At 42.3% G+C, this 27,984-nt stretch overlaps 1 protein-coding gene across 1 annotated transcript in view; it reads right to left on the bottom strand.

Moving 5' to 3' along the window:
* The window catches only part of LOC124775739, a 300,224-nt gene that overhangs the window by 203,359 nt on the left and 68,881 nt on the right, over window positions 1-27,984 (bottom strand). The gene's annotated exons all lie outside the window — the stretch shown is intronic.

Genomic DNA, 27,984 nt, shown 5'->3' with positions numbered 1-27,984 from the left:
ACTAAAAATATCCGAACATGCCAACGTAATACTGTAGGCTGGGAAGTATGGCTTCTTGACCTAAAAATTTTTATCACAAACGTCAGAAACCACGAATAAGTCACTCGTGACCATGAAAATGACGCTTATGTTCCTACGCTATATAAACGTCAAGGAGGCGACGGCAGAAAGCGTTCTCACAACTTCTGCTGACAATGATAGTTCAATTTCGTAACAGGAAATGTAGTAATTAAATATAGGGCAATTTACGGAACGGTTTTGACTGATAGTATCAGATGTTGGTTTAAAGTATGCTAGTAGACACTTGGCAGTGTGCAGAATTAGCAACCATGCCTAGCCTGCCTCCATGGGGAGCAACCGGCTGACAACGGCACATAAAATGTAAGCGTAGGCTTCTGCGGCCATTGTCACAGTCAGTATGGGCAGGAAGTGTACAGAAACGTTAGGCAACTTGAAGCGCTGCGGCTAAGGATAGGTACGAGTTAGCAAGAGAACCATCCCGAGGAAGATCACTTGCAATATTAATCGAAACGTCGGAAGTTTTACACATTGACAATGCGGTCACATACTCAGAAGAATTTTATTGACAACGCCAACCGACTGTATTGATGGACGCGTTGCTTGTTCCCTGAATATCTTACATAACCGGTATAACAGTTTCAGTCAGTTTCTGTATCAGAGAGTATGTATACAAAACAGGACGTTCGAAAATGGTTCCGAGACGACGTTTGTTCCTTTTCCTGCCTTTCTCCACGAAGAGAAAGAGATGCTAACACTAATAGATAAAGGAATTACTACAGCTCATACCAATTCGCTATAATGACATGTGTCTAACAGAGACCAAGATTTTTTTCTTTTTATGTTCTAGCTCGTCAAAAACGATGCCTGAGAGCAGCAGTATCTCATCGCTCCAGGCAAAGGAAAACGCGGAAAACGTGGACGTTGGCAGAAATGTTAAATAATTGCTGTATTATCCTGTTCAATAGACAGCTGCTTCTGTTCGTTAGGGGGACGTTAAACACTTATGTCCTCTTCCTCCTTCCCCTATGTTCGTTAGAAAAGTGAAGAAAGAGTGAACTTAAAAGTGAAAACTGTAAGTTTGCAAGAACATATCATTACTAAGGCCAATGTATCGTTCTCACATTGTGAACGTAATTTCTGAATGTTTCTCCAGACGCTATATGAACTGCGCGGGCAAGCACTGCAGTGGGCTGATGAAAATAAATAGGGGATCTGACTCAGAAATGTATTTGAGAGAACAGTTGCTCGATATTACAAAAAGACAAATGCATTTCTATAGGATTTTTAAGGACCTCTTAATTTCCAGAATGCGCGAAAAATGAGACGTATCAGTGAATAGAGCATCTCTCCATGATGCGAATCGTAAGAGGCGCCATTGCGTAGTTGCACTATGGAGCAGGCATGTGAGAACATGCTGACAAATCATTCGCTCCGTATTGTCGCAGCGAATTAGTTTGCGCCTGCAGATAGGCATCCCAATGAATACATTCCCAAAGCGGGTTACTGTCGCGCCTTCCCAGGGAATTGTCAGTGACTTCAATAAAATGCTGACGCCTGCTGCGTCACAAATGGTGACCCTATTGTGCACATCTAATGTGAGTTGAAAATTCGGTGAGATGGTCTGTCCACTGACATGTATTTCTGTATGTCTTGGAGTTTTCGCGCACTCTTTTGAAATCCTGGTGGTCCCTATAAGTAATCGTGCATTAGGGATGTACTCGAACGAGGGACTGTGCAGCTACTGGAGCTCCAAGATTCGTTTGTATTCGGTGCAGTGGTTCACTGCGCGGCAAGAAGAGGTAGTGCTGTATCTTAGGAACGTGATTCTGTGACTTGCCGAGTCATTTATAATATGGAACGAGCCCAGTACCCAGTGTTTCCCGGATTTGTATTAATTCCAGTTCCATTAACTCATTTCCTCATTCCCCCTCCTCCTTTTCTGACCCCTTTCTCTTTCCACTCCTCCCCCCCCCCCTTTCAATTGTGTGTCACCTTTTTTTCCTCTCTCAGTCCATCTGCCACTGACCCTCTCTTTGTTCCTCTGCTCTCTGAACATGTGCTCCTGCCCCCTCTGCCCATCTGCTCCTTCTCCCTCTTTCCACCTCCTCCATCCCTCCTCTCTTTCTGCCTCTCTATCTCTCCCTCATTCCCTTTATTTCCTACTCTCCCTTTCGCTGTCCATCTCAGGAGATGTGGAACATACATAAAGACATACATACTATATATGTACATCTATTTTATAATATCTATGGTTTTGGCTACTTAAAACCACAGGGAACAAATTTCGTTGCAGTATTCCAAAGTTCAACTGCAGAACTGTGGGCTTGCTCTCACCCAACGAAAGAAATCGAAGAAGAAAGGTCTCGCAGCTGCTACACCAAGAAAAAATCGTTATCTCTCACTCAGAGCTTGTCAGGTCAGACGATCTAATGCAGCTCAACTACATAGAGCCTTGAAAACAGCAACGGGAACATCAACAGAACGGTGTCAAAAATTGCCATTGCCAAAGTAGCCATGTTATGTGCCCCGCTAACATCACCAAGCACTAAAGCATGAAGTCGCTGGGAGTAGGGAGATAACGGATGGGGGTGCACAGAATGTAGCCGTTATGTTCTTTGGTGAGCCGTGCTTTAATGTCGAGCCTGTCTACAAGTTTATGTATGGGAAGAGCGGGAAACACAGGAAAACACCACATTTGTGCGCAAAACTTGTCATACAATTAGCGCTAAATTATTTTCGAAGATAATCTACACTACTGGCCATTAAAATTGCTGCACCACGAACATAAATTGCTACAGACGCGAAATTTGACAGGAAGAAGATGCTATGATAAGCAAATGATTAGCTTTTCAGAGCATTCACACATGGTTGGCGCCGGTGGAGACACCTACAACGTGCTGACATGAGGAAAGTTTCCAACCGATTTCTCATACACAAACAGCAGCTGACCGGCGTTGCTTGGTGAAACGTTGTTGTGATGCCTCGTGTAGGGAGGAGAAATGCGTACCATCGCGTTTCCGACTTTGATAAAGGTCGGATTGTAGCCTATCGCGATTGCGGTTTAGCGTATCGCGACATTGTTGCTCGCCTTGCTCGAGATCCAATGACTGTTAGCAGATTGTGGAATCGGGGGGTTCAGGAGGGTAATACGGAACGCCCTGCTGGATACCAACGGCCTCGTATCACTAGCAGTCGAGATGCCAGGCATCTTATCCGCATGGCTGTAACGGATCGTGCAGCCACGTCTCGATCCCTGAGTCAACAGATGGGGACGTTTGCAAGACAACAACCATCTGCACGAACAGTTCGACAACGTTTGCAGCTCGGAGAACATGGCTGCGGTTACTCTTGACGCTGCATAACAGACAGGAGCGCCTGCGACGAACCTGGGTGCACGAATGGCAAAACGTCATTTCTTCGGATGAATCCAGGTTCTGTTTACAGCATCATGTTGGTCGCATCCGTGTTTGGCGACATCGCGGTGAACGCACTTTGGAAGTGTGTATTTGTCATCGCCATACTGGCGTATCACCCGGCGTAATGGTATGGGTTCCATTGGTTACACGTCTCGGTCACCTCTTTTTCGCATTGACGGCACTTTGAACAGTGGACGTTACATTTCAGATGTGTTACGACCCGTGGCTCTACCCTTCATTCGATCCCTGCGAAACCCTATATTTCAGCAGGATAATGCACGACTGCATGTTGCAGGTCCTGTAAGAGCCTTTCGGATACAGAAAATGTTCGACTGCTGCCCTGGCGAGCACATTCTCCAGATCTCTCACCAATTGAAAACGTCTGGTCAATGGTGGCCTAACAAACTGGCTCGTCACAATACGCCAGTCACTACTCTTGATGAACTGTGGTATCGTGTTGAAGCTGCATGGGCAGCTGTATCCATAAACGCCTTCCAAGCTCTGTTTGACTCAATGCCCAGGCATATCAAGGCAGTTATTACTGCCAGAGGTGGTTGTTCTGGGTACTGATTTCTCAGGATCTATGCACCCAAATTGCGTGAAAATGTAATCACATGTAAGTTCTAGTATAATATATTTGTCTAATGAATACCTGTTTAGCATCTGCATTTCTTCTTGGTGTAGCACTTTTAATGGCCAGTAGTGTATGTACTGAGCCTTATAGCAGTGATACACGCTTAAAGATCGAGTAATATCCATGCTGTTGCGCTGATTTCGTGTATTACTGTGAGATTTTTCCCCGCGCGCTAACGCAGTTCAGATTCTAAAGCAAATGAGACAAAGACTAACATTACAGTCGTTTACCTGTTATGAACTTTTAACTTGTTAGAGACATGCGTGCTGAGCTGAATATCGGGCATGTCAATAACTGTGGGATTTTGGCTTTTTAAGGGAAACGTTTGTACGAAATGTTCCTGGAATTTCGATGACATAAGAATTCGGTTTGATTGCTAAAATGTCATTCGGGGATACTGTTGAAATGTTTAAAGTGGGTGCATCAGGTCTAGGTTTCTGTTCTAATTTCTGTGTTAAATGAGGTGAAGCAGATGTGAACGTCATTCCATGTGTACATATTCCTTTATACATGGTTACCTTTTGTAGACATTTTTATGGTTATTAATTTCGAGAGCACCACTGCGTTTCTTGTAACACATCTGTCAATTTTTTCTCCTTTTACCTGGATTACAGGCAGAGTGTTTTTCACACCGTTGTCTGTGAGTAGCGCAGTTCAAAGAGGAACCCGTGCCAGGAAGCCATTATACTTGTTGCGACTGACGAATTCCTTAAAAGTCAACTCCCACAGCTGCAGCAGCAGGTCGTCTGTGTAACTTCGCACGGAGATGCTCAAAGGGAAAGAGGCGAGAGCAAACTGTCGCCTGTGTATCCGAGTCGGCGACTTGTTAATTAAGCCCGCAGCTAAAACTGCCGTTCCATCCTCAGCAGTATCTGTCCTCCACATCCTGTTATTCTCAAAACGAACTTTGGTGAACGTGTTCATCATCAAATAACTGAGCGAAGTGTAGTAAAAGTAATCTTCTATGCGCTTCTGCACATTTTACGCTTTGCCTCATCCTATCGTAATATGAGCAAGAACACTTCCGATACGAATTTAAATTCAAAGCTGCAGAATAATTACCAGAGGTTTCAGTATCTATTTGTGATACCAGAAAGTGTTTTGAGTGTTTCGGACTACAGAATTTTGGTGAGCCGGACGTGGATCTGAAAAACTATATACAATAACTATCATATTACACGTTAGTGAGTTGGCAGGAGGACACGGTGCGATCCCGTGCCAGAACATTCTATAGAACTTCCAACAAAGAACATTAATGCATAATTTACGGAGGTGGTTTGAAAAGTTCTCGGAACGGTATAGAAAAAAAGTACATACATAACTGAAACTGTTTTTATTTTTCAATGTAGTTTCCTTGTAGATTAATGCACTTGGTCCAACGACGTTCCAGTGCCTTGACCCCATCTCTAAAACGAGTTTCCTCCAGGCCTGCAAAATAGTTAGTTCCGGCTATCAATTCTTAGTTTGAGGTGAATCTTCGTCCACCAAGAAAAATTTTCAGTTTTGGGAAGAGACAGAAGTCTAACGGAGCCTTATGATGTGAATAAGGCGGTGTGGCAACAGTTCATTCCTTAGTTCCTGTAATTTTGCCATGGTGATGGCACACGTTTGCGGGCGCGTATACTCTTGATGGAAGATTTTTTTCCTTTCAAAACCTGGCCTTTTTTCGCATATCTTTTGTTGTAATTTGTCCAGGTTATCATAGTATTCTTCACTAATTGTTTGCCCAGTGGGGAGATTATCTTCCCATCCCAGAACACCGATGCCATGACCTTTCCCGTCGACGGAATCGTCTCTGCTTTCTTTGGTGTCGGAGAATCAGCGTGTTTCCACTACTTTGACTGTTGTTTTGTCTCTGGCGTATAGTAGTGCACCCAAGTTTCATATGTTGTCACAAACCGGCCCAAAAAATCTTGTTCGTTTCTCCTAAAACGGGCCAAACATTGTTCCGGTATGTCCATTCTCATGCGTTTTTGATCCAGCGTCAAGAGTCGCGGCACCCATCTTGCAGATAATTTTTTCATTTCTAATTCTTCAGTTAAAATGTGATATACCCTTTCAGATGCACATCTGGCTAGCGTGAGCAGCTACACGCACTTTCAATCGGCGATCCTCCATGACCATTTTGTGTACTTTTGCAATGGTTTCTGGAGTAGAGACACATCTTGGCGGACCACTGCACCGACCATCATCGTTGCTCTCCCGACCAAATTTAAATTCATTTGTCTACTTGGCAACAGTTGATTATGAAGGAGCAGAGTCCCCCAGTGTATTGTGGAAATCGGCATGAATGTCCTTTGCTTTTATATATTTCTTTACGAAGTACTTAAACACTGCTCGAATCTCGATTTCTTTTTCCATCTTCGCAAGTCACAATGCGGGATTAACAATAGAGACACGTCACCGCCACAGCTCTCTTCCAACAACACTGACGTGTTTACAGGCAACAGTTCAATGAATATGACGTGAACAACTCGTTGCGCTAGCGCTAACCTCTCGTGGTGATTACGAGAACTTTTCAAACCATTTTCGTATATATAGATGACCATTCACTGTTAACGCTGACAGTCGCACACAGTACAATAGTGTCAATAGCCAGTAACTTGCAGACTAAGTTAATTAGTGATCGCACAAATCGGTTTGACAGCAAAACATAGTCTTCAAAGTCTCCAAATTAGTTTTGTATCTTGGGTATTTTTACCATATTTTAGAATGATGTCCTCAAAGTGTGGGCTAATTTTCTCACTTGCCAAGCAATAATACGAAAATAGTTCAAAATAACATTCATTTTACACCTTCTCTTCCCTAAAGTGTAAGCCTTAATGGAGATTTGTACAAGTGGAAATGTTTTACGATATGTTTAATGACATAAATCAGAATTTTCCTTCTGATGCTATCCTGAGTCTCGGATGAGGAAACTATGAGCCAAGTACTATCCAATCTGGAAGACTTATTTTAACATTTATAGAGTATATGCTACGATGAAAAGTCCATAAAAGTTTCCCCCATATCAATTTTCGAGCGAATGGAAACGACGGCTTAAATAAAATGCAGGAAATTCTCTGCCGTTAACTCATAGTGCAATGAACGTTGGTATGTAACACCGATACAGACAATGAAGCAAACTGTCTCCCTGAGGAAACAGCTACTGTAGGGAGACGTAGAACACGAGAAAACTAACAGATTACCCGACCTTAGTGCCGACGGGACATCCCCCCTAGCCCTTCCACGCAATCTTTCTCCCGTCCTTCCCAGGTCAACTCTAGATCATAAGTCTGAAGACGGTTGCAAAGGGCTCGAAGTGGACTCATTGACCGTAAACTACATTTTCTCCTTGTTAAAATTACGGAAGAAGGACAATTTTTAGAACCTGCAGAGTGGAAATCGATATCGAGCTATGTGCCAAAAAACTTATTCTGAGTTTTTAATTTTTTTGTTTTGGCACAAATATTTTAATGAAAACACCTCAACAACATTTTTCTCGTTATCTGCAATAATAGCCACACAATTATTGTAAATTTTTTAAAGTTAAGTTCCTTTTCATCAATGATACTTTATTCTGAACAACTCAGAACGTGCTAAATGCCATTCAAGTATCGGCAAAAACGAGATAAGTGCCAATGAAAGGAATCTCACGCACTTATTAGTTTTTTTAATAACAAACATTTTACAGATACAGTATCCTGCGATTAAATTATTTTTAATCCTTCTTTCAATTTTATAGAGCAGAAAGAAATTTTAATTAACTAACTGTTCGAAACATGTTCTATTAGCTTCTTTCAACTAAGACAGCATCTATTGCAAATCCTGCTGACAAGTTGTTTCTACATTGTTGTGACGGTAAAACAAAATTATTGTATCAGTAGTAATCCCTCTTTTGATAATCTTGCGGGTGTTTTAGTCTTCAAGTTCGTTAAACGTTGTTCTGGTCTTGACTATACCAGGTGCAATTTTTTTCACTTGAATCCAGCTACTTTCATAAACATTTATTTTCGTTGTGTTAATATGTGTATTGGCTGTTTTTTTAAACAAAAACATCCTCAGGTAGGAGCATAGTAACCACAAATGGATTGTTAGGTGTCGCATTTTCCGTGAGTTTTACAACGTCCTTAGGTACTTGACACTGACATTTTCAACCGGGTAAAATCTCTGTCAGACGCTGCAAACAATTACAAAGCTTTGTGACTCTTTAACATCAGCAGTGGTCCGGCATCTCTCGACCCTCATGAACACTACTAGAAATGATCGTAACGTTTTGCCCGCTTTCATGTTGTTGGCAACAGCACCTAGCTTGGTTTTCCGGGTCTAACTAAAAAAAAAAAAAAAAAAAAAAAAAAAAAGGTTCGAGTGGCTCTGAGCACTATGGGACTTAACTGCTGAGGTCATCAGTCCCCCAGAACTTAGGATTCGAACCTGCGACCGTAGCGGTCTCGCGGTTCCAGACTGTAGCGCCTAGTAGCGCTCGGCCACTGCGGCCGGCAGGTCTAACTCAGCAAAAATAATAATATGTTAGGCACTTAGCCCGTTATCGACTTCCACTCTGTGTCTATAGACTGCTACTGCTAAGCTGAACCTGTGCTTCGGGGCCTACCAGGCGAAATTTATAATAATTAACCAGCAAAAGTTACAGTTTACATCAATTTCGAATTAAAGGCATACAGCGGTTCATTTAGGTTTATTACATAATTCTAAAACAATTCTACACAATTGTATGATTTAATGAATTAATGAGATTAAAAATGAAAGATGGAAATCACGAACGTATTCAATACGATCTGCTAACGTGGCTCTCAACAACTATATCTCGCCGCGCGGGGTAGCCGCTCGGTCTAGGGCGCCTTGTCACGGCCCGCGCGGCTCCCCCCGTCAGAGGTTCGAGTTTTCCTTCGGGCATCGATGTGTGTGTTGTTCTTAGCGTAAGTTAATCTAAATTAGATTAAGTAGCGCGTAAGCTTAGGGATCGATGACCTCAGCAGTTTGGTTCCAGAAGACTTTACCACAAATTTCCAAACTATACTTTTTTAAAAGTTGTGGTTCATGTCCACGCATAAATCGGTATTTCAATGTTAAAAATGACGTTTCATAGCTGTAAGCAGTTGGTAGCAGAGTAATTATTACGAGCAAAATCTGTTTCTTATAAAAATTCTTTCTTTTTGTTTAAAAAGGCATTAGTTTATTTGACTTTCGAATTTCCTGCTAAAATGGTCACGAAGGTCACGTGGTCGTGCTATGACATCATGAGCCATTAAGCTATCGATCTTATGACATCTTATGCGTCTCCCGCAATATCTCGTTAACAAATCAAGTTATTTCAAAATGGTTTTCCCCACCTTCAATAGTTCAAGGATCAGCGGCTGGCGGTAGAAAAAAAAATGTGGGTACTGATTTCGATAGCATGGAGGAAATCGGGTTTCCACAAAATCGAACTAATTTTAAACTGCCAAAATTCCGCTAATCATCCTTTTCAAAGTCTTTGAAATTTTGTGAACTGAAGTGTCACCGCTTTTGATCGGGCACCATTGTGATATTGACGCGAAGGAGCACAGGGGTGATTTCAGAGGTAAGTCTGACTTAATTCAGCAGTCCATATCCGAATAAATATTTAATCAGCAGGAATTAAAAATAAAGATATATTGCGATCTGGACTGATTTTCATTAAAATATTAAGCACGATCGCTGTTTTCTGTAATGATGTCAAAAATGATTAATTTATAACGGTTTTCTGCTGAAAACATAGCAAAGAAGTCTACATAAAATAACTTCGTACATGTCTTTTACGATTATAAGAAGGCCCACATCACAGTATTAAAACAACCACATTTCAACTTTAAATTTTTCTGGTGCAAGCCTCTTTTACAATGTGGGACGCTACGCTACAGGATAGGTAGCTTAGGCGTAAATGTGTCGCTGCAGGGAAAAATAAGTGCTTACGTGTCTATGTATGTGCTTCTGCAATGATACAAGTGAGGTCGGAGAACATTCTTAACACTCCATGAAAACAGGTTTTTGAATTTTTAAGAAGTTGCATTTTGTTTGACACTACGTCTTTCTTCATGTCCCTACCAGTCGAGATGTTTCTGCATTTTTTAAAATACTCCCATGGGATGCAAAAAACGTGTGACTATTCACGCTAGATTTTTTTCCCATTCATACGAAGTCTCCAACGAATCCAAGCGGACTATCTTGAAATCTTACCATGTCTTGTATGATTCTAGTACGATGCGCCTTCAACAAGTAACGCAACACATTTTTTTTCTGAAAGTAGACCGGTTTTATTCTGGATTCCAACATACCATATTGCTTCTTACTCTTTTGGCTACAAAATCCTGTTTTTCAGCATAATCTCCGTTCAACGTTACGCTCGTCACCTTACCGGGAGGGCTTCTATGTCCGAATGGTACCACTCCGCTGGTCGAAGCCGGAGCCAACGCCTTGCTGCAACAATAACCTTCACATTATCTATATGCTGTGCTGTGCCGTCCGAACAAGATACAGTCAAATCAAAGACATCGCAGGCACAAATATGCGAGCTGTTGCCAATGCCATAGAGACTCTCCACTTCGCGAGTTCCACCAGCGCCACGTGCGGCGCTGAGATTGAAGATATCGACTTCGTCTCGGCTAGTTGCCGGCCGAGTACAATCCGCCAGTGACAGTACGATAACGGACAGAAGCCTACTCGGAAGACAGAAGAGCAGATTCCGTCCACTTGGTTATAGATCAGTGTCCAGACCTGACTTAGACAGGGAACGTCATTTAGTGAACTCTTAGAAGTGAACAGACAGTATTTGTAAATTGCATTTGCTATGTACCGTGAAGATTACCTTCCATTATTTGCACTTAGCGATTGAGGGCCTTTTTGTGGTACATTACACGCACTGTTGCAGACTTCATTATTCGACAAGTCACAAAGATAAGTACGTATTTATCTCATTTGTGTGACGTTGTTACTAATTTGTTGGAGTGTCGTAGAACCTTCGTTCTTTTATCCTGTTACCTGGCTCTGGGGCATGGCTGTGTAACGGTGGCAGGAAGAAATTGTCTTAGCGGTGTACTGCACCTGATCCCGTTTCACGAACTCACAAACTCAGTCTACCGTAACAACAGTGGCAACTCGGTCTCCATAGCAGTAGCGACGAGGCCTTTACGAAACTGGCGACTAGGGTTTACAAAATACTGCTTCCTCTTCTTAGAACATACATTCGCAGAACAGTAAACCTCTCTTTCAGATCAGCTGATGGACTCTATCGAGCACCTCCGTAACGCACTTAAGCGTACTAAACTATCCCATTGCGAAACGCGTCGCTCTCGTTCGATCTTCTCCACCTTTTCTCGTATTAAGCCAACCCGGTAAGATTCCCACACTGATGTATAATATTCAAGAATCGGTCGAACAAATGTTTTGTAAGCTACTTCTTTCGTTGATGAATTACATGTCCCTAATATTCTTCGAATAAATCTCAGCCTGGCGTCTGCTTTTCCTACAGATAGTTTTATGTGGCCACTCCCCTTTAGTTCGCTCCGGGCAGTTACTTCGAGGTATCTTAACTACTGTAATTGTTCCAGTGATACATCGCCAATACCGTAATCCAACTGTAATGGGCCTCTTCGCCTATTCACTCCCAATACCCCCACATTTATTTACGTTCGGGGTCAACTGGCAACCCCTACACCGGTTATCGATTCCCCGCAGCTGTTACAGCATTTCGCCACAGTCTTCTAACGTTGCAGCTTTCCTATAGACAACAACATCTACGAACAGCGTCCTGGAGCTTCCGAAGCTATCTACTGCATCATTAATGTAAGTTGTGGCACTTGCTTGAGTTATTCCCGAAATTAAATTTACATCTGTCGATTTCGTCCGAAAACGAACAACGTGTTGAGCTCACTTTGATAGGAAGTTTTCGATCCAGTCACAAATTTGGCCCGATACTCATCGACCTCGTATGTTGTTCACTAGATGACAGTGCAGAACTACATCGAATGCCCTCCAGAAATCAGGGAACACGTCATCACCCTGGGCGCTTACTCTACGCGTTTTGAATTATAGGGACGAACAAAGCGCACTATAATTTGGATGATCTCTGCTTGCAGAATCCCTGTTGATTTTTGTAAAACAGATTTTCGTTTTCTAAAATTGTCAAAATGCGTGAGTGCTAAACGTTTTCGATAATTCTGCAACAGACTGACGTCAACAATACAAACCTGTAGTTATAATATTCTGCAATTTTTCCTAATCGCTTCGTACCTTTTATTGCTTCAACGATCTCCGTCTGCTAGTCGGAGAGTAACTTTTTTCGCACGACTAAATACAGTTCGTTGATCTAGGAGCCATACTGTGTATGATTATTGGAAAAGATAAAAATTCAAAGACGTGCTGCAATCTTCGTTAACCTTTTGCGTACTCACCACAAGAACGTCACCAATTACTCAAACTCCAATTCGAGACACTACAAGAAAGACGCTGTGCATCGCGTAGAGCCTTAGCAACAAAATTCTGAGTCTCCGTATTCGCGCAGGAGTCAAGAAACATATTATTTTATTTATATTGTGTCTCACATAATGCTCACGTGGTCACAATTGGAGAAAATTGGGCGTACACTGGAGTGACAGCGATAGTCTTTCTTCACGGAGAAAATACACACATCAAAAACGGTTTTGCATCACCCCGGTTCCCAGAAGGCCTGAAGATACACGTCGATTGTGGGTATTGTATCACAGACACAGTCCCTTTGACTGTTCAGAGATGTCACTAAACCCGCCCAAAGATGCAAACAACCATGCATGAGCAGCGCCTATTAGACGGAGCGGGTCCGACAGCCGATCAGTTCCAGTCATTCCACCAGGATGGAGGTACACGGCTCATGTTGTCTGTAGTTCAACCATACCTAGACGGTCAACATCGCGGTTCGATCGCGTCCACATTGTTACTTTGCGTCAGCAAGGGCTCCCAGCAAGGGAAGTGTCCAGGCGTTTCGGAGTGAACTAAAGCGATGTTGTTCGGACAGGGAGGAGATACAGAGAGACAAGAACTGTCGATGACATGCCTCGCTCAGGCTGCCCAAGGGATACTACTGCAGTGGATGACCGCTACCGACGGATTACGGCTCGAAGGAACCCTGACAGCAACGCCACCATGTTGAATAATGCTTTTCGTCCAGCCACAGGACGTCATGTTACGACTCAAACTGTGCGCAATAGGCTGCATGATGCGCAACTTTATTCCCGACGTCCATGGCGAGGTCCATCTTTGCAACCACGACACCATGCATCGCAGTGCAGATGGGCCCAACAACATGCAGAATGGACCGCTGAGGATTGACATCATGTTCTCTTCACCGATGAGTCTCGCATATATCTTCAACCAGACAATCGTTGGAGACGTGTTTGGAGGCAACCCGCCTTAGACACCCTGTCCAGTGACTGCAGCAGGTGGAGATAACCTGCTGTTTAGGGGTGGCATTACATTGGGCTGACGTACGCCGCTGGTGATCGTGGAAGGCGCCATAACGGCTGTACGATACGTGAATGCCATCCTCCGACCGATAGTGGAACAATATCAGCAGCATATTGGCGAGGCATTCGTCTTCATGGACGACAACTCGCGCCCCCCTCGTGCGCATCTTGTGAATGACTTCCTTCACTCTACTAGAGTGGCCAGCATGTTCTCAAGACATGAACTCTATCGAACATGCCTGGGATAGATTGAAAAGGGCTTTTTGTGGACGTCGTGATCCACCAACCACTCTGAGAGATCTACGCCGAATCGGCGTTGAGGAGTGGGACAATCTGGACCAACAGTGCCTTGATGAACTTGTGGACAGTATGCCACGACGAATAGAGGCATGCAGCAATGCAAGGAACGTGCTACTGGGTGTTGGAGGTACCGGTGTGTACAGCAATCTTGACCACTACCTCTGAAGGTCTTGCTGTGTGATGGTACAACATGCAGTGTGTGGTTTTCATGAACAATAAAAAGGGCGGAAATGATGTTTATGTTGATCTCTATTCCAATTTTCTGTACAGGTTCCGGAACTCTCGGAACCGAGGTGATGCAAACCATTTTTGATGTGAGATTTTTGAGTTTCTCCCGGCGTATTTGATAATCAAAATATCCACGGGTGTACTGCCGGTCTGCAGTGTCCAACGGGCCCGTTGGACACTGTAGACCGGCAGTACACACGTGGATATTTTGATTATTTTTGATTTGTGTACTAGGGGGAAGACGAGGCAAGGAGGCCAGGTACCTTCCGTTGTACATCGTACCTTTTATACGTTGAAAGCAGACCCGAGCCCAGTAACTCCACTTCGGAAACTCGCGGAGAAATAGCCTGTTGTAAGTGAACGTGACACTGTCTTTCGACAGTGTTGACCCATCCAGGGACTCCGGTGAAATCTTGAAGAAGATGCCAGCAGAGGTATCGAAACGTCGAGCAGTGGAATCTGAAGAGGAAATTTAATGAATGGTGTCACTTCTAATTTCTTCATTTAATTACTTTCTTTAATACAGTCTACAAGACCGTGGAATTCATTTGTCTAGAGGAGAGACTGGATTTGGTTGAACTGCTTGTAGCTCCAGTTAACATGAAGCTTTTTATACACCGAACGCTTCCTGAATACGTGAGGAATTTATCACTGGTGCCCTGATAGCAAGACGTTTGCGATACTCGCTTCGGGACACTTCTGCTGCCACAACGTTTACACGCTGTTGGCTCACTGTGTCGTTTTGTGTCTTCAAGCAGTTACGCAAATGCATTGGTCATATGCTGCCAAATGAACGCTCTCTAACACAGGTGTAGCTCTGTCAGGAATTTTGTGTCAAGTGTAACTTCTTTCACATTCTGAACTACGGAAGAAGCTTTAGCTACCATTCAACTTTGGCTTGTCTTTTTTATGCTTCCACCTTCTCGACTGTTAATTCCACTGAGATTCCTGACAATTTTCGACTGCTGTAATTTTTACTTTTTTGTTCAACACTCACTTCACTGTTGTATCATAAATGTTCTGCTTAAAATCATCTTCATTAATTCACGTTATGTCTAATTTCATTTTGTTTCGTTTAAAATCTTCCCACCTAAGTTTTTACTTTAATTTCTTAGTTTTTTAAACGCATCAAACTTTAACAACAGGCTCCAAAAAGCAAAGTTATTTAAGGGCACTAGAATTTTGTCTAGAAATTTTAGTTATCATCGTGAATGAATGAAAACCTTTCTATTGTTGACCGTCTTTAAAGCACTAGTATCATATTAATAACAGGTAGCCGTATGTATCCTGTTTCATCTCCGATTTCATCTACATCTACATCTACATTTATACTCCGCAAGCCACCCAACGGTGTGTGGCGGAGGGCACTTTACGTGCCACTGTCATTACCTCCCTTTCCTGTTCCAGTCGCGTATGGTTCGCGGGAAGAACGACTGTCTGAAAGCCTCCGTGCGCGCTCTAATCTCTCTGATTTTACATTCGTGATCTCCTTGGGAGGTATAAGTAGGGGGAAACAATATATTCGATACCTCATCCAGAAACCCACCCTTTCGAAACCTGGCGAGCAAGCTACACCGCGATGCAGAGCGCCTGTCTTGCAGAGTCTGCCACTTGAGTTTGTTAAACATCTCCGTAACGCTATCACGGTTACCAAATAACCCTGTGACGAAACGCGCCGCTCTTCTTTGGATCTTCTCTATCTCCTCCGTCAACCCGATCTGGTACGGATCCCACACTGATGAGCAATACTCAAGTATAGGTCGAACGAGTGTTTTGTAAGCCACCTTCTTTGTTGATGGGCTACATTTTCTAAGGACTCTCCCAATGAATCTCAACCTGGTACCCGCCTTACCAACAATTAATTTTATATGATCATTCCACTTCAAATCGTTCCGCACGCATACTCCCAGATATTTTACAGAAGTAACTGCTACCAGTGTTTGTTCCGCTATCATATAATCATACAATAAAGGATCCTTCTTTCTATGTATTCGCAATACATTACATTTGTCTATGTTAAAGGTCAGTTGCCACTCTCTGCACCAAGTGCCTATCCGCTGCAGATCTTCCTGCATTTCGCTACAATTTTCTAATGCTGCAACTTCTCTGTATACTACAGCATCATCCGCGAAAAGCCGCATGGAACTTCCGACACTATCTACTAGGTCATTTATATATATTGTGAAAAGCAATGGTCCCATAACACTCCCCTGTGGCACGCCAGAGGTTCATTGTGTTAAGGCTGTTCAGGATTTTATGTTGGTAACGCCACGCAGAGCTCTATATGAAAATCACTGACTGTGCTGTGTGAAGGCTGTGGTTGGTTTGCATTGTTGGAGTATATGCTATTGTAGTGTTGGGCAGTTCGATGTTAACAGCGTGTAGCGTTGCGCAGTTGAAGGTGAGCCGCCAGCAGTGGTGGATGTGGGGAGAGAAATGGCGGAGTTTTGAGAGCGGATGATCTGGACGTGTGTCCATCAGAGACAGTAAATTTGTAAGACTGGATGTCATGAACTGATATATATATTATGACTTTTGAACACTATTAAGGTAAATACATTGTTCTTTATGAAAATCTTTCATTTCCTAACTATGCCTATCAGTAGTTAGTGACTTCAGTAGTTAGAATCTTTTATATAGCTGGCAGTATTGGCGCTCGCTGTATTGCAGTAGTTTGAGTAACGAACATTTTTGTGAGATAAGTGATTTGTGAAAGGTATAGGTTAATATTAGTCAGGGCCATTCTTTTGTAGGGATTATTGAAAGTCAGATTGCGTTGCGCTAAAAAATATTGTGTGTCAGTTTAAGCACAGTCATTCATAAATTTTTCTAAGGGGACGTTTCAATGTTTGTCATTGTTTCTTGTTCAGGCCTCTCTGTTATAAGTTCTGATGACTTCTATTTTTGTCTTGCTAATGGTACTTTCATTCATTTACTCTAAGACTTTTCTTCATGTTAACGGCTGTCGTGATCACTAAACAATTATACTCTTCAACTTTTGCCTCCATTCGTAATTGCTCTAGTTAACTTTAAAAGATGAAAACAACAAGCGCTTAGCTTGAATCATATGTTACATTCTATTATCTCTTACTCTAAGGCACTATGCTTTTGCATTACAGTTACATATACGAGGGCGGTTCAGAAAGTAACCTCCGATTGGTCACAGTGCGGGTTGTGGGGGGAGTAGCGACGCCATCTGTGCGTTCACGCACTCAACAGGTCAGTCGGCATCAAGCCGTGGTCGAGTGAACGTTGTACCTGCGCTAGTTTAGTTTTTGTAGCAGTTTGAAATGTGTGCTGCAATAGAAAACCCCACCAAATGTGAAGTGCGTGCTGTCATAAGGTTTTTTACAGCCAAAGGATATTCTGCAGCAGCTATTCATCGTGAGCTTTGTGCCGTGTACGGACCAAGAGTTATGAGTGAAGGAGTTGTCCGTGAATGGGTACGTTTATTTAAAAGTGGACGAGAAAACGTTCATGATGAAGAGAGGAGTGGTAGACCATCATTGGTGACTGACGAACTCGTTCAGACAGTTGATGCAAAAGTTCGTGAAAATCGACGTTTCTCAATGTCGGAGTTGTCTACTTGTTTTCCACAGATTTCTAAGACTCTCTTGTACGAGATAGTGACAGCAAGATTAGGTTACCGTAAGTTCTGTGCACGATGGGTGCCCAAAATTCTTACCGACCACCACAAAACTCAAAGAATGGCCTCTGCATTAGACTTTCTGTCACGTTATGAGGACGAAGGAGAACCATTGTTAAACAGAATCGTGACCGGTGACGAAACCTGGATTAAGTACGTGAACCCTGAGACAAAAGAACAATCAAAGATGTGGGCACATTCAAATTCGCCTACCAAACCAAGAAAAGCCTCGCAAGATTTTTCTGCCAGAAAACTGATGGCAACGGTGTTTTGGGATGCCAAACGGGTGTTGGTTGAATTCATGGAACGTGGTACGACCATTAATCAAGACGTGTACTGTGAAACAATAAAAAAGTTACGACGGGCTATACAGAACAAACGCCGTGGTATGCTGACTTCCGGTATCGTTTTTTTGCACGATAACGCCCGTCCTCACTCTGCTCGCAGAACAACGGCCCTTCTTGAGTCCTTCAAGTGGGACGTTATCAACCACCCACCTTACAGCCCAGACCTGGCGCCAAGTGATTATCACCTCTTCATGCATTTGAAGAAATGGCTCGGGTCACAGCGGTTTGATGACGACGAAGAGCTCAAAGATGCGGTCACAGGCTGGCTCCAGGCACAAGCGGGTGATTTTTATGCAGAAGGAATTTCAAAGCTTGTGAAGAGATACGATAAGTGCCTCAATCGCTATGGAGACTATGCAGAAAAATAGTGCAAAGATGTAGTTGTAAGATGTATATATTAAAATATTTTTATTTAACTTGGTGTATTTTTTTAAATCAACCGGAGGTTACTTTCTGAACGGCCCTCGTATTTAAAAAACCTTTTTTTGCCTTAGATATTGTCCTTCACTCATCGATCAACGCAGAACACATGTATGCATTTACAATAGTGTCGATGTTCGCCGTGGACATGATTGAACAATTCCTGGATGCGAGCTTAATAGGTCGTAGCTAATTATCCATTGTCTACTGCAACAGAATGCTAACTGCTACATTAATGATGCATCTCTGTTGTCCAGAACCAACGGCTCTCGTTACGTTGAGCTCCCGCTGGCCGCATTATTCCCATATGCGCGGTGAGTAAGACTGAAGAGATCGGAATAAAACTGCGATGACGGAACAGGCAGCGCTACAAGTCTCCGATGTATTCGTGTAGCGGAAACACTGGTGAACTGAATTCTTCATTTTGAATTTACGCTTACTTTGGCTTGCGTGATTCCTTCAACAATACTGACATATTAAATTTAATTACGTAGATGTTTCATGTCTGTCGAGAGTTACAGAAACCGCCTGAACGTATTGCGGACCATTAGTACTCGATACTTATCTCTTTTGTATTATCAAATATTGCCTGTAGTTATATCTGAAAAATTTTGTTTGGAGTGTTCATACGTGTTCTTTCTTCGGACAAGCGTGAGATAACTTTTACACTAAATAGTCCCACGCATTATCTATAGAACATAGCTCGGAGCATAGGCAAGATTTTTTTAAATATATTAAATGTTTCATACAATAAAGTGATGATTGTGGATTACAATATGTAGAAAATATTAATTCATTAGTGGTGTTATTTCGGTTTTGTTTCTTTGCAAAACATTTACAAAAAAAATACGGATTACATAATGAAGCAGGCATTAAGGGTAAATAATCACCCAAAATACGTAATGTAGGTGATATTTTTGCGCATTCCAACATGAGGAAAGACTAATGTAACATTCTCAGCTCGTCTTAGGGACGTGTAATCAAATTTCTTCAATAACTCTAGTAGTTGAAATTCAGTCCGTGTATTGGTCATGAGTCATAGGGGAAGGAAAAAGTAAAGCAAACTTTCTTATTTGTTCAGTTTCATTATTTTAGCGCTACAGATATTATTTCCGATCAATTAATTTGTAGCGTAACGTAAAAGAAACATTGCACAATAATTTGAAGCCATGTTGACCACTAATCGACCGTGAATGTTTCAAAAATATGAAAAGGTTTCCCAAAGGTTTCAAATACCGCTATTAGTTACAAAATTTCTGACTGGAAGTGGTATTTAAAACGCTTTTCAGACATTACGGGCCTAATGAAAAGGTCGCTGTTTTTTATTTTTGTCGAAGGTCGGGAATAATCATACAGTTTGATACAATGGAGATATACTATAAAAATAGTTTAGTTTCAACCTATAATTCATTCAAACGGTGGAAAAATCCTACGGAATCTATGGATCAAGATAAGTCAATCTTTCGCTACATTTAACACTGATCATGTATGAATCATCTGTGTGTCAAATTTTATTTTATCTAATAACCATATTTTAACTTGAACGTAATATTTATCACCAAGCCCAAAGTACCAAATTTATCAGAAAAACTTCTATTTTTAATATTTTGTTAGGAAGAAACCGCAATTTCAGTTTTCATTTTCCACACTTTGCCCCACATTTGTGTTTCACCGTTCGATGGAGTAACAAGTGAGGCGATCGACTCTTAATGAGAGTAATAGTGGTCGGAAAAGACAGAGGAAAGATAACTCATTTGAACACCGTTATGGCTACAAATCTTTTAAATACTTTATTCTCCAGGAAAAGATAACAGCAAATCGTTTTACAGTTAGGGACTAATTTTTCCGTGAAGCATTTGCTAAGCTTTATTCGAAATTCGGTGAGCATATCCATGTAGCCAACAACTCTCTCACGTTATGCGCATAGTTCGTCCCTTGTCTACAATAATATCAACAGCGAAGAAGACATTGTCCCATTACATTCTAAAAATTTTTCATAGATGATAAATAAGATGATCTTGCATTTCAAGAAATTGGACCATCTCTTAGTAAATGGTACTAAGTAGAACGAATATGGTCGAAACGACCAACCTGCTTTGTCGAGCGACAATATGGCAGAAAAATAAGGCCATGGAACCTCGCTTAGAAATCGCTCTTTTGACTTCTCGTCTGCGACAAATACAAGAGTCGCCTTGGAACTATTTGTACTTTTTAGTCATTATACCTCTGTGTGCTGCGACGCAGAAATATCTCTTATGAGTCTTGGGAAGAGGACCAGCCAGATAAAAAATGGTACAGTTCTTCAAGACATCTTACAGAAAAAATACATTTATTGCTAGACACTAAAACACCATTTTCACACAACTAGCTGGTGCTGTCAGGCGCCGGCCGAAATGGCCGAGCGGTTCTAGGTGCTACAGTCTGGAACCGCGAGACCGCTGCGGTCGCAGGTTCTAATCCTGCCTCGGGCATGGATGTGTGTGATGTCCCTAGGTTAGTTAGGTTTAAGTAGTTCAAAGTTCTAGGGGACTGATGACCTCAGAAGTTGAGTCCCATTGGGCCATTTGAACCATTTTTTGCTGTCAGGCAAATGGTAAACTCTGGAAGATACAGTGTACAGCACTGTACATCGGTTTCCCCTCTGCGTAGCTCGATACATGCGTCTATTTTATGAGAAGACTTAACACTCAGAGGGAACGGTACAATTTACCGAAAATAGGTGGCATTTCCTCTGAGGCTGTTCAGCGATAGTCAAGAAACATTGGTGCTGTGTGAGACCTTTCCGTTTGAAGTTATGTTAAGCACACCAAATAGCTGGAAGGAAAATGAAGTATCTTCTTGAAGCCGAATTTATTTGATGGGATGTTACAAGAAGGAAAATAATCACAGAAAATAAGTTCGCAGATTTAAATACAATTTCCATAACTCAGCAGTTACTACAGTCTTGAGTTTGAAAATGATTGAAAGATGGGTAGCAGCAGCTTCTGTTCAGTGGAGAATACGTGTTTTAAATGAAGAAAACCTTGAGGGTATTAGTGAGCGATTAGCGATTAGTACGAAAAAATCTCCTCGTCATCTAACTTAGCCTAATATGGTGGAACCAACTACAAAGCCGCGTTCAGCAAACTTCATCGCAACACATAATGAAAACATATGACATAATGTGGAGTGGAATGTGCAACTAAATTTAAGCTCTACTCTTAGGTCGCAGCTCAACAATCATTTCGGAAGTAGCAAACATGTAAGATCGTTTCATTTGCGGCAATTTACTCTCTGCTCTTAGGTCCCGACCTAACCACCATCTCTGAAATCACGACGAATTCAAATACACGTCTTTCAGTACGACAAATACACTGAGAGGAAAAAAGTCTTGAGATACCTCCTAATATGTTGTCGGACCTCCTTTTGCCAGGTTTAGTGCAGCATTCCGACGTAGCATCGACTCAAAAAGTCATTGGTAGTTCCCTGTAGAAATATTAGGCACTGCTGTCCCTATAGCTGTCCGTAACTGAGAAAGTATTGCCGGTGCAGGAGTTTGTGCACGAACGGACCTCTCAATTATGTCCCACAAATGTTCGATGGATTTCATGCAGGGCGATCTGGATGGCCAAATCATTCGCTAGTATTGTCCATAATGTTCTTTAATCCGAATAATTGTGACCTGGTGACCTGGTGACATGATGTATCGCCATTCGCAAAATTTCTATCGTTGTTTAGGACCATGAAGTCCCTGAGTGGCTGCAAATGGTCTCCAAGTAGCCGAACATAAGCATTTCCAGTCAATGAGCGGTTCACTTAGACCAGAGGGCCCAGTACGTTCCATGTAAACCACCCCACACCATTATGGAGCCAACACCAGCTTCCACAGTGTCGTGTTGACTACCTGTGTCTGTGACTTCCTAGTGTCCACGTCACACTCGAGCCCTACCATCAGCTCTTACCATGTGAAATCGGGACTCATCTGACAAAGTCACGGTTTTCCAGTCGCCTAGTGTGCAAGCGGTATGGTCCCGAGCCCAGGAGAGGTGCTGCAGGCGATGTCGTGATGTTAACAAAGGCACTCGCGTCGGTAATCTGCTGCCATGGCCCTTAACGCCAAACTCAGCCGCACTGTGCTAATGGATACGTTCGTCGTACGTCCCACACTGATTTCTGCCGTTATTTCATGTATTATCTCTTGTCTGCTATAACTGACAACTCCAAGAAAACGCCGCTGCTATCGATCATCAAGTGAAGGCCGTCAGCTACTGTGTTGTCCTTGGTGAGAGGTAATGCCTGAAGTTTCGTGTTCTCGGCACACTCTTGACACTGTTAATCTCTGAATATTGATTCCCCTAACGATTTGCAAAATGGTATATCACATGCGTCTAACTCCTACCAAGTCTCTGCGTTCAAAGTCTGTTGATTTCCATTGTGTGGCCATTATTGCACGAATCACCTAAGTACATATAAGTGCTCCGCCAATCTTTTGTACGCTATACTGCCGCTGTCTGAATGTGTGCATACCGCTATCCCATGACTATTGTTACCTCAGTGTATATGCCTGGGCTATCCTCGTTCTTCCATTATGCTCCAGATAAGTTGTCTATCTGTTCGGTTAAACGCCTTCCTGTCCTCTGTAAATGCTATGTAGCTTGAATTATTATACCCCAATATTTTCTGCATGAGTTGTTTTGTAATGAACGCATTGTAGGTGCAAGATCTGCGCTTTATAATACATTCTGCGTCTCTGAAAGAAGCCAACGGCCAACACCCGTTCCCGTCAGATCACGCTGTCGGACTGGGCTAGCACTTAGATGGGTAATCATCCGATCTGCCGTGCGCCGTTGGCAAGCAAGGGGGAATTCAAGCCCTGTGAGGCTACACCAAGAAGAATTGCAAATGATAAACGGGTATTCATTGGACAAATATTATACTCGAACTGACATGTGATTACATTTTCACGCAATTTGGGTGCATAGATGCTGAGGACTCAGTAACCAGAACAACCACCTCTGGCCGTAATAACGGCATTGATACCCTAGGCATTGAGTCAAACAGAGCTAGGATGGCGTGTACAGATACAGCTGCCCATGCAGCTTCAACACAATACCACAGTTCATCAGGAGTAGTGACTGGCGTATTGTGGCGAGCCAGTTGCCCGGCCACCATTGACCAGACGTTCTCAGTTGGTGAGAGATGTGGAGAATGTGCTGGCCAGGGCAGCAGTCGAACATTTTCTGTATCCAGAAAGGACCGTACAAGACCTGCTAAAATGTAAGGTTTCGCAGGGATCGAATGAAGGGTAGAGCCACGGGCCATAACACATCTGTAATGTAACATCCACTGTTCAAAGTGCTGTCATTGGGAACAAGAGGTGACCCAGACGTATAACCAATGGCAACCCATACCATCACGCCGGGTGATACGCCAGTATGGCGATGACGAATACACGCTTCCGATGTGCGTCCACCGCGATGTCGCCAAACACGGATGCGACCATCATGATGCTGTAAACAGAACCTGGATTCATCCGAAGAAATGACGTTTTGCCATTCGTGCACCTAGGTTCGTCGTTGAGTACACCATCGCAGGCGATCCTGTCTATGATGCAGGGTCAAGGCTAACCGCAGCCGTGGTCTCCGAACTGATAGTCCATGCTGGTGCAAACGTCGTCGAACTGTTCGTGCAGATGGTTGCTGTCTTGCAAACGTCCCCATCTGTTGACTCAAGGATCGAGACGTAGCTGCACGATCCGTTGCAGTCATGCGGGTAAGATGCCTGTCATCTCGACTGCTAGTGATACGAGGCCGTTGGGATCCAGTACGGCGTTCCTTATTACCCTCCTGAACCCAACGATTCCATATTCTGCTAACAGTCATTGGATCTCGACTAACGCGAGCAGCAATGTCGCGATAAGATAAACCGCAATCGCGATAGGCTACAATCTGACCTTTACCAAAGTCGGAAACGTGAAGGTACGCATTTCTCCTCCTTACACGAAGCATCACAACAACGTTTCACCAGGCAACGCCGGTCAACTGCTGTTTGTGTATGAGAAATAGGTTTTAAACTTCCCTCATGTTAGCACGTTGTAGGTGTCGCCACCGGTGCCAACCATGTGTGAATGCTATGAACAGCTAATCATTTGCGTATCACAGCATCTTCTTCCTGTCGACTTAATTTCGCGTCTGTAGCACGTCATGTTCCTGGTGTAGCAATTTTAATGGCCAGTAGTGTACTTGATTGAGAAGTAGCGGCTCTGGTCTCGTAAACTGATATACGGCTGGGAGGGCGGTTTGCTGATCACATGCCCCGTCATACCCACATCCAGAGGTGCCTGTACGTTGAGGATGACACGGCGGCCGGTCGCTACCGTTGGGCCTCCATGGCCTGTTTGGACGGAGTTTTGTTTTAGTCTCTGAAAGAAGTTCTTCACTTATTTGTGCTCTCTTATAGATCATTCTGGTGTATATTTTGTATGTCGTATTTGCCAGACTTTTCTATCTCTGTAATTTCGCCATTCACTTCGATTTCATTTTACATAACAAGGTCATTACCTTCGTAAAAAGCCCGTACTGTAGTAAGCCAGTAACTCCACACACGATTCTTTAAAGAATCGAATTCCCATGTATAATACACTTTCAAATCTCTGATTAATTTAAAAATGATTTAACGCGTTCAATATTTGACGTTAAACATGTAAAAACCGTTATGACTGAAGAAGCAAAATCTTAACTATGTTGGTTTTAAAAATTTCGGATTATTCAACCTTATCTCCTGAACTGTGTGTCGTCCAGTGATATAATTTTACATGTGTATTCAATGGTCCTGGTGGATAGTGTCTGCAAAATGTGTTGTGAATAGACTTAGTAGTAAAGAAGTAATAAATTGAAACGTAATTCCTGATTCTGAGGTTTTGTAGCATGAACAGTCTATTTTCCGTTATTATTTTGTGGGGGCATCAGTGAGAAAATGTTTCACAAATATTTGGAATTATGTGTAAAGTTAGTTCAAAGTCGGTTTGTTCTCATTCTAAAATACTTCTGGACTTATGCCGGTACGGTAAGATTATACTTCTTGCAATTAGTATTACATCGCGACAGCAATATGAACTTTTAAATCCCGTCGATAATTATATGAAGTACTGAAAATCAATTTTTTGCTGAGCCTGAGCCGGCCTCGGTGACCGAGCGGTTCTAGGCGCTTCAGTTCGGAACCGCGCGAGTGCTACGGTCGCAGATTCGAATCCTGCCTTGGGCATGGATATGTGTGATGCCCTTAGGTTAATTAGGTTTAAGTAGTTCTAAGTTCTAGGGGACTGATGACCTCAGATGTTAAGTCCCATAGTGTTCAGAGCCATTTGAACAATTTTGTTGGCCCTGGAACGTGTTAGATAGGCAACCTGCAACTGGGACTGTTGATTGTCTTAGCCGTTTAGTAATAGATATTAGTGTACGAGGCAGATGGGTCCCGGCAATAAAATATTTCTAGTGCCAGCAGCTCGGTGACTGAGAATTGTGGGTCGCGCTTTATTTTCACCACATGCTGGGCGGCAGTGAGCATTCTTGTTGTGCGGCTACAGGCAGAAAGGGACACGTCAGAGTGCAGCTGTATGTATTCGTTTCTGAGTAACGAATATGCCACGATGCTCGAAGTATCGTTTCATTACTGCCTAAGAAGTTTCGTCACTCTTGTATCTGGTTTACCGCAAGTTTGTGCCGACCCTGCTGTTTTCGTATTCTTCCAGTTTCTTACTATAATCGAAGAATATTGGCAGTAACACGTAGTTATAGACTACGTTTTGTCTGTCGTTACCGCATGTTTTCTTTTGCGCATGCAGTTCGTGTCCGTGTTGGGCAGTCGCGGCAGTATTCATAAGCCTCCAGTTCCTGACTCTCACATATCTTTCGCCTGTGCGGTAAATGGCGTGGGCGACTTGTGCAGAAAATGTATGTCTGCAACACCATTTAGTTCTACCTATCAACGTCTCCAACGAAGTCGCCAAATGATGATCGAAAAAATCTATGGATAACAGTCACTGAATGCTAGCCCCTATTTTGACTGAACCAGAGGTGGAATTCTTCCTACATGAATGAAGACGGCATAACGTAACGCTGAAATTGGTTGTACAGATAAAATAAAACTTGAAGGTGTTTTGATTTGACATTTTGTACTGAACAGTCGAGGTTCCGCAACCATCTTGCATAAAGATGGACTTACAAAGACATTAAAAAGTTTTCAGTTCGACTGTAAAAATGAGTTGTAGTGTGAACTGAGCTATCTCACAATGATCTGTTATACTATTGATATAATCCATATAAACGATAATTTAGTGCATTTTCGCACTATGTAATGCAACGTCATGCAGCGGAAAAGAAGCACACGGTGGGAATTTTTTTTTCAGCGACGAGCCAGGAAATAGAGCAAATTGTTTTTTTTTTTTTTGTGTCGATAACTATACCCACAAGGAGATCAAAAGACAATCGAATTTTTGTAATTTTTTTTATTTACACCACTTGAAGTTTAGAACTCAATTATCAAGCATCCAAAGCAGACTCTCAAAAATTATCGATAAAATTGTTTTTTAACTTGTCCGAGCGACTTAAATTCACTAAAGGTAGGACAATTTTCGACGGGCGGATGACTCTATTGGTAGCTCTGGAGACTGGTAAGTGGTCGATCACTGATTCGAGTCTCGCTTCGATCTTTATTTTTGTACGTTTTTTCGTTTAATTCGAGCATCTGCGTTATTTAAAAGTGAAAATTGAATATATTATAATTAACAGATATTTATTTACCAATTTTTACGAAAAATGAACGTCTTCTTATTTCTAACACAGACTCCACCCAAAATACGTTTTTATCGGAAGTGTACTGAAAAAGAAACTCCGAGTGTGAAAATGCAGTATTTGTACAATATGCCTGATATGGTGAAAATTTTTGTTTTGCGTGTTTTTACGATGCTTATCAGTCTGGCTCGTGTGACATCACATCTGTGGTACAAAACAGTGCACATAATCAAAACAAAGAGTTATTTACAATCGAATGTTTTTTTCTATTTTCGATCCAAAAATTTAATTAGTTATTTTTTAATCAGACTATCATTAGTAACAATCTTACATAAAAGATTAATAATTGGGAGGTTATATTTACAAATAACACTGAAATTTTCCTTCCGATATGTAATTAAAAATGAGAGGTGCAATTTTTAAGAAAATGATGTATTAGTTTTATATATTTGATGACATTTATGTTTAAATGACATAGGTAATCGAGTTGAACGAAAGAAGAAAGAAATAATCACCGAAGCGGGATTGGATCCAGCGATTACCATTCTTCAGCAATATCGATAAAACCACTCGGCCAGTCGAAAATTATCATACCTGTAGCGAATTAAAGTCGGTCGAACAACTTAGAACTCGATATTCTCGAGAATTTTTCAGAATCCACATCGAACTGCTTTGGGGGATCAGTATTTGAGTTCTGAACATCACGCATATATGAAAAATTACACAAGTCCATTTGACGCGTTGTC

Source organism: Schistocerca piceifrons, chromosome 2 (genome assembly GCF_021461385.2).
Source record: "Schistocerca piceifrons isolate TAMUIC-IGC-003096 chromosome 2, iqSchPice1.1, whole genome shotgun sequence".
Taxonomy (NCBI): domain Eukaryota; kingdom Metazoa; phylum Arthropoda; class Insecta; order Orthoptera; family Acrididae; genus Schistocerca; species Schistocerca piceifrons.
The sequence above is the reverse complement of the archived record's forward strand: the minus strand, read 5'-3'. Positions and strand labels throughout refer to the sequence as shown.